This window comes from Cornus florida, unplaced genomic scaffold (assembly GCF_030987335.1).
Source record: "Cornus florida cultivar Cherokee Brave unplaced genomic scaffold, ASM3098733v1 CherokeeBrave_3.0.0_Hap2_Chr10, whole genome shotgun sequence".
NCBI lineage: Eukaryota > Viridiplantae > Streptophyta > Magnoliopsida > Cornales > Cornaceae > Cornus > Cornus florida.
Window position 1 is genome coordinate 109,049,113 of NW_026775580.1, and position 14,240 is coordinate 109,063,352.

The window sequence follows — 14,240 nt, forward strand, 5'->3', positions numbered from 1 at the left end:
GACCATGGAGGTCAGGTGTGCGAGTGAGAGTTTCAAGGGAGAAAGGTATGACCTTAGGAGGTTAGTGTTAGTGACTTGGGTCACGGTTTGGTGCGGAGGTTCTTATCGAACCGGTCGTGGTAAGTGTATCAGAGATTGTTCAAGTCACGAATGTGGTATATGAGTTGTAGATGTGTATCTTTTGGTACGGTCTAAGGAAGCGTGTTGGTTCTGACTGTCGTGGGGACTTAGTGGACTCTGTAGGTCTATGGTGATTTAGGACCGGTTGCGGGATGTAGATCATTTCATGGTTTTGTAGGAGTTTGTTCTAGAGGCTGGTTTGTCAAGGAATGATTCTCATTTAGGATAGTTACGAGAGTGTGTTGCAGGTAATCGACTTTTGGTGAGTCGGTTGCATGGCTCAGTAGATGAGCGGGGTTCTGGGTTGGCACATCTGTCTAGAAGGTCTTGAGGTGATGTATAGTGGTTAGTTTTAGTTGAATAGTGCATGATTGCACAATAAGGCGGGTTGTATGGGGTCATTGGAGTGCTTGGTTATTTATGAATGAAGTAATAGCTGGTGAGTATGGTGTTATCAAATAAATTGTGTTTTAGAATTTGAAAGTTGTAGATTAAGGTTATATTTCAGATTATGTCTGGAGTATCAGGAGATAGTGCTTGTTGCTTGAGGATTTGAAGGGATAAACTAATAATTGGAGTGATTGGGACGAGGTTGATCTTGTAGGTCAGTTGGTAGTCCCATTTGATTTTTTTTTTTTTGGGACCAAGGATGTTTTAGGGAGAGAGAATGGGAAAAAGTAACGATGTTGAACTTGGGGTATAGAGTTTTCTTGTTTAGATGCGTAGATCACTTAGAAAGAGTGGTTTGATGTTATCGGTTAAGCGTTAATGATTGATGGCATCGTTGATGGTATTGAGGTGACAATTGGATGTTGAGCATTTTGAGATTTGTGCTCATTTTGTTTTGAAGGTTTGTCGGCATGACGTTGCTGTATGGATGTTCTTTTCTAGTGTTAGGTAGTGGTCGTTGTGGGGAGTATCGAAAGTAATGGCGCTTATTTTTTTGTTATGGTGATGTTGTCTTAGGGATATTCGAGGAAAAATCCTTTAGTAGTGGTTTGATGGTACGGTGGGATGATATGATAGAACTATGGTTGGAATGAATGGCAGTAAAAGTGTTATGGTGTTGTAGTGTGATGTTTAGTGCTGATGAGTAGAGTGGTTTAAGGTATGGTCCAAATGCGGTTTGGAAATTACGAGTTTTTTGATGTGTGTTGTCAGGTAGGTGATGGATTGTGTGCTAGTTGAGGTGATTGTGGGTGGTGTAGTCATTAGAGTCAGTGAGGACGATGTTGCCAGATAGACACCCTTTTCTTTTGGCGAGTTTGTGGGTCGTTGTGATTGAGGTCACGGGTCTTGTGTGTACGGTGATCGAGGCAGTGTCGCTTTCAAAGGGTAGAGGTGGAACGGGTGATCATGTATCATTGCACTTTATAGAGTTTCTCATTCGAAGATTATTGGGTAGGATGGGACGCGGTGTCCAACGTGCAGTGATGGTTTTTAGTGTTAGTATGTTGAGGGTATTGGTGCTTTTATCTGATTGGTTTCGGTTAGCATAGTGTGACGGAGAAGTGCGTGCGAGGTTTCTGCGTTGATTGTGTAGGGCGGTCCGTTAGTGGCGAGGTCACTTAGATTGATGTTTGTGGTTCCGTATGTGTTTCCAAGTTAGTTTTTCTTCTTGTGTATAAGGAGTTCAATTCATCTCAGGTGAGATTGGGTGTCCATAGTCGGACGAATGATGAGTAGCGTATGATAGGTTGTCGGGTGCATTTAGGTGTGAGTCGTCAGACTCTTGTGAGAGAAGGGGGTTTGTTACCCTTTCCGTTGTTCTAGTCCTGGCAAGGACGCCGGTTGTCGTGAGTCTTGTTCTCCAATTAGGAGTTGTGCGCATTCGTGGGAGGGCGGACCTGTGTGTGGTTTGTTATGTTGTTAGGGTTCATCGGTAGAAGCTCCGGTTGAAGGGAGTCGACTCACTCCATTGGAGGGAGGTGGAGTCATTGGTTTCTGTAATGCTTGTTTTGAATGTGGTCTTGACCGGTGGTATGTGAGGCACTAGTTGTCAGATGGGGATTGTATGTTTTCAATGTCTAGTACTAGTAGTGGTGGCAAAAAATTTGTCATGAATGAAAGATTGAGGATGATTAGGTGACGTGATGTAACTCATGTATTTGGATGTTTTTATAGGTGACTGATTCTAGCAGTGTCTTGAAGACGAGTGTTAGTATTGTTTGAGTGTTAAGTAGCTAGAAAGTGAATGTGTGATTCTATTGAGGAATAAATGGAACGATTGACTTTGGTATGAGGTTTCAAACATGAAACAGTCGTGTTGTACGTTTCGAAAAAATAAGAATTGAATTAAATGATGTTATGATGTTGACTACCTGTTGTAGGTAATATGAGGTGATTAGAAAGTTTTTAGGTTGATTGATGATTATGGTATTGGCGCTGTGTTATTTTTAGCTTGTTATGATTAAAGTATGATTGGGATTTTTAGAGTAGGTATGTGACTATATAACCGTTGTGGTTGCGTAGAGAGATGAATTGATAGTAAATGAATCCCATGGTTGTTGAGTTACGTATAGTGATGGATGGATTGTGAGTGGATCTCATTGTTAATTTGTGTACTGTGTGAGATTGTACTCGAGGTCTGGACCTGAGGACAGGAACGACGTCTGTGTTGAGATCGGATCGATGATGAGAATGGCCTGGCCAACCATTTTTTTTTTGAATCAGTCCCTCTTTAACATGATGTCGGATCAAAGGTCCATGATTGTTTTGGTTGTTAAGGACAATGAGGGTACTGTATTGCGGGTTGTGCCAACGTGACAGTGAGGATTCAGGTGGTCTGTCTTGGGTGATGAGGTGTGTTAGGTGGAACCAAGTGTCCAATTTGTTTAGTCATTGAAGATTTTGTTCTGAGGATTTTGTCCTGATTACAAGATAGTGCGCTTTACTGATTTGGTGACTAATGTTTATGCAGGCATTGGGAGATTCATTATTTTGTCGTCTTGAGGTTGTTAAGTGTAATGGTTACAGAATGGTACGGTTGATGGTTACTTGTACTGATATGTAATGGTCTAGCTACGTGTTAGATAGTGAGTATTTGGTCTGACGGAGATGTATAGAATTGAGATTTTGTGCGTCCTTTGAAGGGTGAGTTGAGGTTGGATGTTGTTTTTTTCGGTGGTCTGGTGACTGTGTTTTTTTTGGGCATTGGAGCCTTTCGCTGCAGTGTAGAGTGGACCGATGTCCGTTTTGAGTCAAGCGTAAGGTCTTGTAGTCTTGTGTTTTGATGTCGTGAGTGATGAGTACCTTCATAGGGTGGTGAACATCGGTTTTATGGCAATGGTTTCTGATTTGCCAGGTGACGTCTGGTATCAAAGGTAATAATGATGTTGGTGAGTCCATGGTTTTGGAATTTAGTGAGCTGTTCTTGAGAAGGTGTGTGGCTGTGGGTCTCTTTCTTTAAGGAGTGTAGATTTTGAGGACGAAATCTCTTTAAGGAGGGTAGATTGTAATATTTTCATTTTTATGTAAGTTTTATATAGTTGGTATATATTTATTTGTGTGGTGTAAAGAAAATGAAAAGAGATAAAAAGAAAATAAAACAAAATGGTGGGGCCCACATGCCTTTTAAAAATAAGGCCAAGAGGCCATTTTGATCACATAATCTCTCTCTCTTTTTTCTCTCTCACAACCCTTTTCCTCTATTTCCTTTTCTAGATTTTTTTTTTTTTTTTTTTTTTTTCCTTTTTGTCTCAAACTTCCAAATTTGATTTCTCTTTTAATACTTGGAGTTTTTGAGTGCCGTTTGTGGCAAATTGACGAGCCCATCAAGATCTACGAATTGATCGGAACAATTCCTTATTTGGTGCACTCTAGGGAATTCGAGATCTAAAGCACAAATTGGGGGTTTTTGCTTAATTTAAGGTAGATGTCTCTAATGCATGCAATATTTGATTTTGGTGAATTATTTCTCTATTATTTGACTCCACCATGTCTTAATTATATGATTTTGTTTGTGGTTATATGGGCTATGTGTAATAATCATGTTAGTTGTATTCTTATGTGAGAAATTGGTGCTATGAACATGTTTTAATTGAATTTATATGAAAAAGCATGCTAAGTTTAAATTCCCTATATGCATAGAATGTTGTATGTTATGAATTTGAGTTCGATTTTTGTTGAAACTTTTGAGTTAATTATTTTATTTTATTTTGTATGCAAGAATGATGTATATAAAATATGTGAAAATTGATATTGACATGATATGGAAAGGCATGATGCATTCATGTATGGCATTGGGTATAAAATGGGAAATTTGATTTGAAAAGGGAAGAAATTATTTTTGGGGAAATGATTTTTTAATGAAAGGGTTTGCGAAAAACCCGGCCGCCTAGGAGTTGCCTAGGGACCGTGGGGTTAATGTGACTTAAGGGGAATTATGGAGACTACCCTAGCGTGGTTGAGTTAATTGGGCCCCAAATGACGCCCTGAAGTTGCCTTGTGGTCAGGGACAGTTAGCTAATCCTTTTCTCGTGCTGCCATGGATTTAATAATAATAAAACTCATCAAGTCAACGATTTGCACTGGCACACAATATTGTAATCGTTGGTAAGAAACTCGGATTTGTATCCTTGGCCTTCAGAATCGGCGGCAGCTCGCTCTTATTTCTTCTCAAATCAAAGGGTCGTCATTCTTGTATAGCCTTATGGTCCACGATTCCACATCCTCGTCGACTTTACACTTCAACACGGCTTGCTCTGGCAATTCAGTCATCACTCTGGTGCTCGATCAGATCTCCAAATTCGACCCGTTTTTTTACGTCGGCTCAAAGGACTCGACGTCTGCGGTTAGATCCCCTAAATCTCGTCGTGGGATGCAACCAATCAGTGGGTGTCCAGAGGACAGCGCCTCCATTAGGTGATAGGTTAGAAAGAGAAAGTAGTAAAATGAATTAAATAATAAAAAATAATTATAATGGGCATTTTGGTCATTTTGCACTTCTGATATTTTAATGAATTAAACAATAAAGGGTTATTAGACATTTTACATGATTTTAAAGGAAAATACTTATAGGGGGTGTCAATGTAAAAAAATGGCTAACTTTCATGTGATTGTCAATATATCAAATTTCAGGAGGTGTGAGTGTAATTAACCCTAAAATCTATAAATAGCCAGGGTCACACTAACCCTTGATTGATTTGATATTAACTAGGGTTTGTGAAAGCCCCTTTGCGAAAAAAAGGCCCAAGTCCCAAGCGTTCCCGTGACATCCCCTCTTCTATATCTATATATATATGTATATATATAATATATGCACTCATCAGAGCTTTTAGGCCTCGTTTGGATTGAGGGAATTGGAGAGATTTGGAGAGAAAAGAAAGGGAAGGATAGAGTTTAGTGTGTTTAGGTGAAGGGAATTGAGAAGAAAAGAAATGATTGGGAAGGATTTGGAGGGATAGGCTATCCCTCCAATATAGTAAAACCCAATCCCTACAAAATTGACAAGATTTGGAGGGATTTGGAGAGAAAGGGAGCAAATTATACCAAGGGGCAAGAGAGAGAGACAGCCGGATATGGGTTCTGATCAGTTGCAGAGAGGGGAAAAGTCGCCGGAAGTTGCAGAAAAACTTTATTGCCGGAAGTTGCAGAAAAACCTTATCGCTGGAAGTTGCAGTTGCAGAGGGAGACCTTGATTACAGAATCAAGGAAGAAAAAAATTAATAAGTCAGAAATATATATATGTATGTGTATGAGACACGAAATCCAAACATATATGAATTTGTATGAGACATGAAAATCTAGCAACGATTTGGAACAGTTCTGAAGGGTAGATTTCGTTGAAGGAAAATACAGAACCAAAAATAGTTTTTAAAGAGAGAGATAATTTTTTTAGAGAGAGAGAGAGGGGGCAAAAGACGAGCAAAATAGAACGCGTCGTGTGGGGGTATAATGAATGGTGGTGAGAGAGTGAGAGAGAAAAAAGGCAAGTTCAAATCTGTGAGAAAGATAATTTTGAGAGAGAGACGATTATGGAGGCTGAAAGATTTACCCTAGCTACCGACCTCATCAAGAAGGGTAATATGGTAAATTAATTATTATTCTTACCTTTCTTTTCTTTCATTTGCATTATCCAAACAACAATATTATCAATTCATTTATTTTCTCTCTTATTTATCTAAACATGAATATAAATTATACCTATCATTTCTTTTCTTCTCTCTCCTATGTATCCAAACGAAGGGGTTAGTCTACATCTCTTACCGTATCTGTCAATCCCCTCTGCTTTCCCTGATTCATCATCATAGACATAGATAGATGTACGTGAATTCTCTTCGGCATTTCGATTGTCAAGCCTTTCTAATTCCTTCCAGTGGATTGATATTTCAAGTCTGCATCAGGAGGGCCTGGTTCAATCATTTCACTGTAAGATTTCAAAACCATGAGTTTCATTACATGATGTGTTATTAATCATCTGCTTCTTGAATTTACGTAGTTTAATCTGTTGAATTATTCATAATAATAATAATTCCAGTGTGGTGGGAGAGACTCATTCATTGTGAAACTAACATAAAATTTTAAATTATTTATATTTATTTATTTTAAAATGAGAACGTCGTTATTGTTAATGTTGGGAAACGTGCTAGTTTTAAAAACTTTTCGAGGGATTTAAATTCATAGATCTTGATTCATCACATAGAGACAAGTTTTATGCAAAAATAAAACATGATGTATCATTCAATTAAAAGATTGAATACTTACATCAAAATTTGAGTAAACCTTAGATCTCTCTTCTAAAGTGAACGTTCTCACTTATTGTAGATCCCTTAGCAAGATGCATTCTCCTTGGATCTCCATCTTCTTGGTAATTGTTTTGTCTTTAGGAATCATTCATATGCCTCCATGAATGACCTTGGAAAACTAGGCTTGTGGGAGCCTCCATTAGATGAGAACATAAACCCTAATTTTCTAGAGAGAGAAAATATATTCATTTTTCCTTCTACTAAAAATCCCCCCTAAAATATACATAGACCATGTATATTTATAGGCAACATAAAGGTAAAGAAAAGGAAACAACTAATCCTTCTCAATCTCTAATTCACATGTCTCAAATCTAATATAAGTCCAATATCAAGTTGGGCTATGAGTGAGAATCCATTGGGCCTATTATTTTATTGGCTACAATGAATTAATAATTGGCCCGGTCCATGGACCCAATTCAATTAATTCATAAATTAATTTTTACTCCACTAAAAGAAATTAATTGAACTCCAATTAAATAATAAATAACCTCTAAGTCAATATTGCACTTTGACCCCTCTATGCATAATTAGTTATCGAATAAATAAAGCCATCAATCCGACTACTTAATTAACATATTTATTTTGGTACCTTTGATTATTTCTGGCTCGATCACAATAAAACATTTGTTTGACAAAAAATAATAATTTAAATAAATAAATATCTAATAAATCATTTTGTCTAAAAACATACGAAGGCCTTCGAATTTACTTTGTGATTAACCATAATCAATACAAAATAAATACAAGTAGTAATGATGCAAATATCGAAAATATAACCCTCTAACTATTAATTACATAACTACCCAAAGTGTCGGTCTAAGGATCCCGAAGTATCCGCCGAACAAATCAAAGTATTTATTAATTAATAAAAGAGTCTATAATTTTCTTATGCTTAAGAGTCAAATACCATGACGGTGATAGAGAGCAATTGCATACGACGGCTCTCGCAATATATCTCAACCTAACGCGGATCCAGTTCAAATCTTAATTGATTATGAGTCCATCCATAATTACTGACTATGAACCATTTATGATTACTATTTATATATCATGCATTGATTGCCATCACATACATATATATAAATATTTCTTGTAATCACAGGGACACTATCAATTTCATAGTGAATCGAAACATAATACATTGAATTTACCAATTATATAAATCATAAATATTTCAGATATGTTAGGAACATATGTCACTTTAATCCAGATAGGAATTTGCTATGCCAGGGCATATAAATCCCAACAGCTCCCACTTGCCCTCATAGCCAATTCAAATTGCATCTAACTCCAATGTTATCCAGGTGTTGATCAAAACTATTGATCGATGACACCTTTGTTAATGGATCAACAAAGTTGTGTTCCAATGCAATGTTCTTGCCACAAGTACATTTTCCTGCCGGACAATATCATGTAGAACATGATACTTCCTATCAGTGTATTTTGTTCATTTATGGAACCTTGGGTCATTGGTTTGGACTACTTCTGCACTATTATCGCAATATAGCTCGATGGCAGGCTAGTATGCTCCACAACCTCTAAATCAGTGAGATCAAACCAATAGGCTTATTTTGCCGCCTTTAAGGCTGCAATGTATTCCACCTGCAGATTTGAGTCAGCAGTTGAAATCTGCTTAGCACTCTACCAACTGATTTCCCTTCCATTAAATGAACATACACTAAGTCATGAATCTCATAATATCTACTTCTGATTGAAAATCAGAATTAGCATACCTGACTAGGACCATATCATCACATCCATAAATGAGTATGATATTATTGGTTCTCCTTAGGTACTTAATGATATTTTTCACAACAGACCAGTTATCAAGTCCAGGATTAGACTAATCTCTACTGATTATCCTTACTATGTAGCGGATGTCCTGTTTGGTATAGACCATGGCATATATGAGACTCCCATATGCCAAAGCATATAGTTCCAGTTTCATTTGCTCAATCTCCTCTGCTAGTCTTGAAAAACTACTTACTAGAGAGAGCAATCCATATCAATAAAGTAAGAACTCATTCTTTGAGTTATGCATACCAAACCTGGTCAAAACTTTATCAATGTAGGATTATTAAGATAAGCCTATTTTCCTTTTATCCCGATCTTGCAAAAGCTTGATCCTAGGAATATAGCTTACATCTTGAAAAATCCTTCATTTAAAAGTAATTGAACAACTACCTCTTTATTGATGACAAACCTTCCACATCATTCTATATGAGTAGGATGTCATCAATATATATAGAATCAGAAAAATAATGACATTCCCTTGTACACTCATAATTTATTCACTAAGAAATCTTCTGGTATCTTTTTGTAGATTAACTTGCCTTCCATAGGAATCACCCTACTAGAAAGTTCTACAAGATCCCAGAATTTATTAGAATACATAGATTCCAACTCTGATTTCATAGTAACTCGCCAAAACGATCTGTATCCATATCGGTTCACGCTTCCGTGTAGCTTACTGGGTCCAACTCATGTTTAACAGGGATGTCCATAACGGTCTCACCTAAAAACATGATTCTGTCGGATTGGATGATAATCCTCCCACTACATCAATGTACCGATGCAGGAATCTGTGTACTAGATGATGCTAACGCATCAATAGGGAATTCATTTATTATTCTCAATCTCTATAATAAGTGTGTTCACATGTGGTACATCTGGTACTCATACCATATTCTCTAACATTATGCTACTAGGTATGTAATTCATAATATGATCCTCCTATAGATAAACAGTGAGTGTAAACAATCAACTTTTATCATTGAGATCATAAAATAATCCATCCTAGTGACTTTTAGAGTAGCTATCAAATCTATCATGCGTATGATCTGTTTCCAACTTACTTGTCCATATCAAGCGCACATGTGCAAGACTACCCCATATGTGCATGTGATTCAAACTAAGATTTAGTCAAAAACACAGCTCAACGGTATCCTTGAGACAGACTAAGATGGAATGCAGTTCATAATGCGCATCGATGTCATTAACGCTAAACTCTTAAATGAAAGAGATAATGTGGCATAACTGATCATAGATCTAACCATGTTAAGTGGAATTCTGTTATTCCTATTTGACACCTAAATTTATTTAGCGTCAATTGCGAAAAACTGGTACATAATACCTCATTGACCATATAGTCTTTGCACTATCCCAAGAAATACTCATATCCTCGATCAGATCGAAGTGTCTTGATAAGTTTACCTAATCTGTGCTCTACATCAGTCTTGACCTTCTCGGAATATACCAAAAGTATAAGACTTGTGTCGCAATAGGTAAATTTATCCAAAACGTGAGTAATCTTGCTTGGATGTTCACAAGACCACACGTGTCCGTGTGTACCGACTTCAATTGTCCTTTATGTCTATTTCATCTGGCTCATTAAGCCCTAAGAGTTATCTATCCTTCAAAACAGGGTTCACAATTTTGGTTTAGGCTCCTCTGCTTCACTAGGTAATTAACCTTCTTTGACCAATCTTTGAATCTCATTTTGATTGATTATAACTCAAAAATAGACACTAAAAATACAATGAGTTAGGAATAACAATTTTTCTCTTAACATTCAATCTAGAATATGCAACATTAGTTTCTACATCCTGCAAATCTTAAGAGTTTGTGATTATAGTATATTAACCATCTTTCAATGCACCAGAAGCAATCGCATATCTATTCAATTTTATAAAACCAGTTTTAAAAAATAACAACACAGTTTTTATAAACCAAAAGTGAAATAAGAATGGGATTGCGTTTAACATTTGTGCATAAAGATAGTTCTCTAATACTAATATCCTCATACTCTCTAATTTTAGATGTAATACTCCCACTGACTTAGCTACAACCTTGACATTAGGTCAAGTACAAATATATTCCATATCATCGAGGCTTCTGGATTCCTGAAATCCTTGCAATGAATTACAAACATGTTTAGTAGCTTCAGAATCTATTCATCAGGAATTAATAGATACAACCACATAACATGGCTCAATGATTAAATATATATATACCTATACCACGTCATTGCTTAGACAGTTCGTCCTTTAGTGTCTTCGTTAGCAGCAAAAGAAATAATTTAATTTGCCCTCAACATACACTGCCTTATTCCCTTTAACCTTTTGGATACCCATGTTTTGTGCTAGCCTAGTCCTATTATCATCATTCTTCTTTGCTTTGCCCGTCCACTTGGGCCTAGAAGAAGATGGTATAGACTAGGTTAGATTGATAGGAACGCCCATACTCTTGATTATCCCTTCATCTGTTACCAATTCTATAAGAATATCAGCGAGTGTGAACTCAAACTGATTCCTTATTTAGCTCACTCTAACAGAATCGAACGAGTTTGGTAATAAGGCAATAATCATGTCAACTTGAAACTTACCACTTAAGTCAGCCCTATTGATCTCCAGCTAATTTTTAAATAATAAACAATCATTTTCCAAAATTCGATTTCATACTGGAGTTCCTTAGGCTATCTTAATAGTGTTCAAGTCTGACATAGTACGTAAGCATACGCCCTATCTAATCTCACCAAAACATCATATTGACATTTAACATGATGCTTGAAGAAAATAAAATAATGTAAATGTTAGCTTTGGAGCGTATTCGAGGTAAACTCTAGAATATTGCACCAAGTCATCTCATTTGCCTTATTTCACTTATTCAAAGCATTAATGCTCTCTTGGGTATCTTAAAGTAAAAGGATTAGGTTTAGGAGTAGTAAATACGTTTGTACCCTTACGTTGTGAATAAAATATCTAAATTCCTTTCCCAGTCAATATTAATGAGGTCCAGTTACATTGAATATGTAAGCAAGCAGATAAACTGGATTAGACATAATTAAATTGAATATAAATGCATTCATACAATATGCTAGGTGAATTATTAATACTGTCATGCATATTTAAAATTAAAATGAGTTTGTTAACTACATAATATAATAAATCCCAATTGAATAAGAGATCATTATCATTATTGGTGAACAATCCTTTTTAATTAATGCGGGTCCCTCAACTCTGTAGCATAATAAATTAACTAATCAATATGTCAATAACTTATCATGTTGGAGGAGTTCATTATTACTATTGTAGAGATTCATTTGCTATTAGGTGAACACTTCCATTAAAATAATAATATGTGGGTCCCTTAACCACTGCATGAAAAATCGGATAACCAATACACCAATAACTTATTCGGTTGGCGAAATTCATTATTGCTATTGGCGAGCAAATCTCATCATTTCCATATCTCTTAAGACAATGCCATGCCTATCTATATGGAATGATTCCCGATTTAGTTTAGCCTTTCTAAAATCACCTAGTGTAGACCACTCTGTTGGGGAGCTAACACTATTGATTTTAGATTGAGTGTATAATGTTATTAAAGTTCTAATGAAAAATAAAACATTAAATATCTTGTCATTATAATCTAGACTCTTTAAATCATGCGTAGGGCCTTATTTTTAAAGATCTAATTACAATGAACATTTAATATTATTATTTTCATGAGATAACCATTCTTATAATATTAAGATTCTTCAAATCATGCGTGGGGCCTTATTTTTGAAGACCTAATTACAATGGTGTTAATAACAAAAGCCATGGGGCAATGTATAAAAATCCCCGCTCCCACTCAATTTTTAATCATTCATAATTAGGGTTTTCATTTTATTCATTTACATGATATAATGCATGCAAAACGTCTTGATTTTAATCCAATTAAATTTAAAAAATATTTGGACTTTAAACGATTCACTAATATTTAATTTGAAACACACTTTAAAAAATAATTTACAAAAAATAATTTTGCGTTTCCCAATTAGTGCCCTCAAATTAATTAGTAATCAGATCCAATTAATTTTCATAACTTAATTAATATAAATCAAGCCATTTAAATAAATATCATGGATCCAATGCATGAATAATAATAATAAATAATTAATTATTCCATGCATCAGTTAAATAAATAAATAACAGACAGAAGCAAAATAAATGGCCAATGGATTCAACTTTTAACATTTAACTACTCTAAGTATTGCGGGAAGATCATCCATCGGCTTGCAAACACCCACATAAGGCTGATACGCACCAGGAGAAGCAAAACACCGCTTGGAACGCGCCTGGAGGGCCCCACACGCGCTCACACGCGCCTGGGGCATGCTGCAGGTGAAGGCACGCGCCCCCACGCGCTGGCACGCGCCCTCACACGCTGGCACGCGCGTGGGGCGCGTGGGACCTGCCTCCACGCGCCTGCACGCGCGTAGAGGTCATACAACCTTGGCTGGCGCGTGCAATGCACGCGCCAGCATATGTCACCTCCTTGCGCGTGTTCCTCACGTGCCAGGCTCACCCCCTATGCACCATATCTGATTCCAGCCTCCTCCGACGCCTCTTCTCGCCGCCGGCGATGCTCCGGCCACCGGAAAAACGCCGAAAAATTTCAGAAAATTAAATTAAGCCTCAAAAAATTCCAGAAAAATTCAGAAAAATTTCAGAAAATTACTGAAGCATAATTTAACCCTTTTGGACCTTCTTGAAGCTTCATAGCATCCTTTGATGAATATTACATGGCTTTAAAAATATTTACAACTTGAAATACAATGGGAAAAATAAATTACATCATTGAACTTTCAAACGGCTAAATCAAAGCCTTAATTACATTCATTCAAAGATAAAATTACATTCAATATTCCTATAAACTTCATCCATGGCCCAACCATACATCATCATTCATTCACAGTTATTCATACATCATCATGTATCAATATATATCAACATATTAAATCATACATCAACATACATCAATAAAAATATATATGAATATAATTTTGGATCCATGAATGATGATTTTCATAAAATCATGATCTCTAGTAATGAATCAAACCTCGCTCTGATATCACTGTTGGGAAACGTGCTAGTTTTAAAAACTTTTCGAGGGATTTAAATTCATAGATCTTGATTAATCACATAGAGACAAGTTTTATTCAAAAATAAAATATGATGTATCATTCAATTAAAAGATTGAATACTTACATCAAGGTTTGAGTAAACCTTAGATCTCTCCTCTAAAGTGAACGTTCTCACTTATTGTAGATCCCTTAGTAAGATGCATTCTCCTTGGATCTCCATCTTCTTGTTAATTGTTTTGCCTTTAGGAATCACTCATATGCCTCCATGAATGACCTTGGAAAACTAGGCTTGTGGGAGCCTCTATTAGATGAGAACATAAACCTTAATTTTCTAGAGAGAGAAAATATATTCCTTTTTCCTTCTACTAAAAATCCCCCCTAAAATATACATAGACCATGTATATTTATAGGCAACATAAAGGTAAAGAAAAGGAAACAACTAATCCTTCTCAATCTCTAATTCA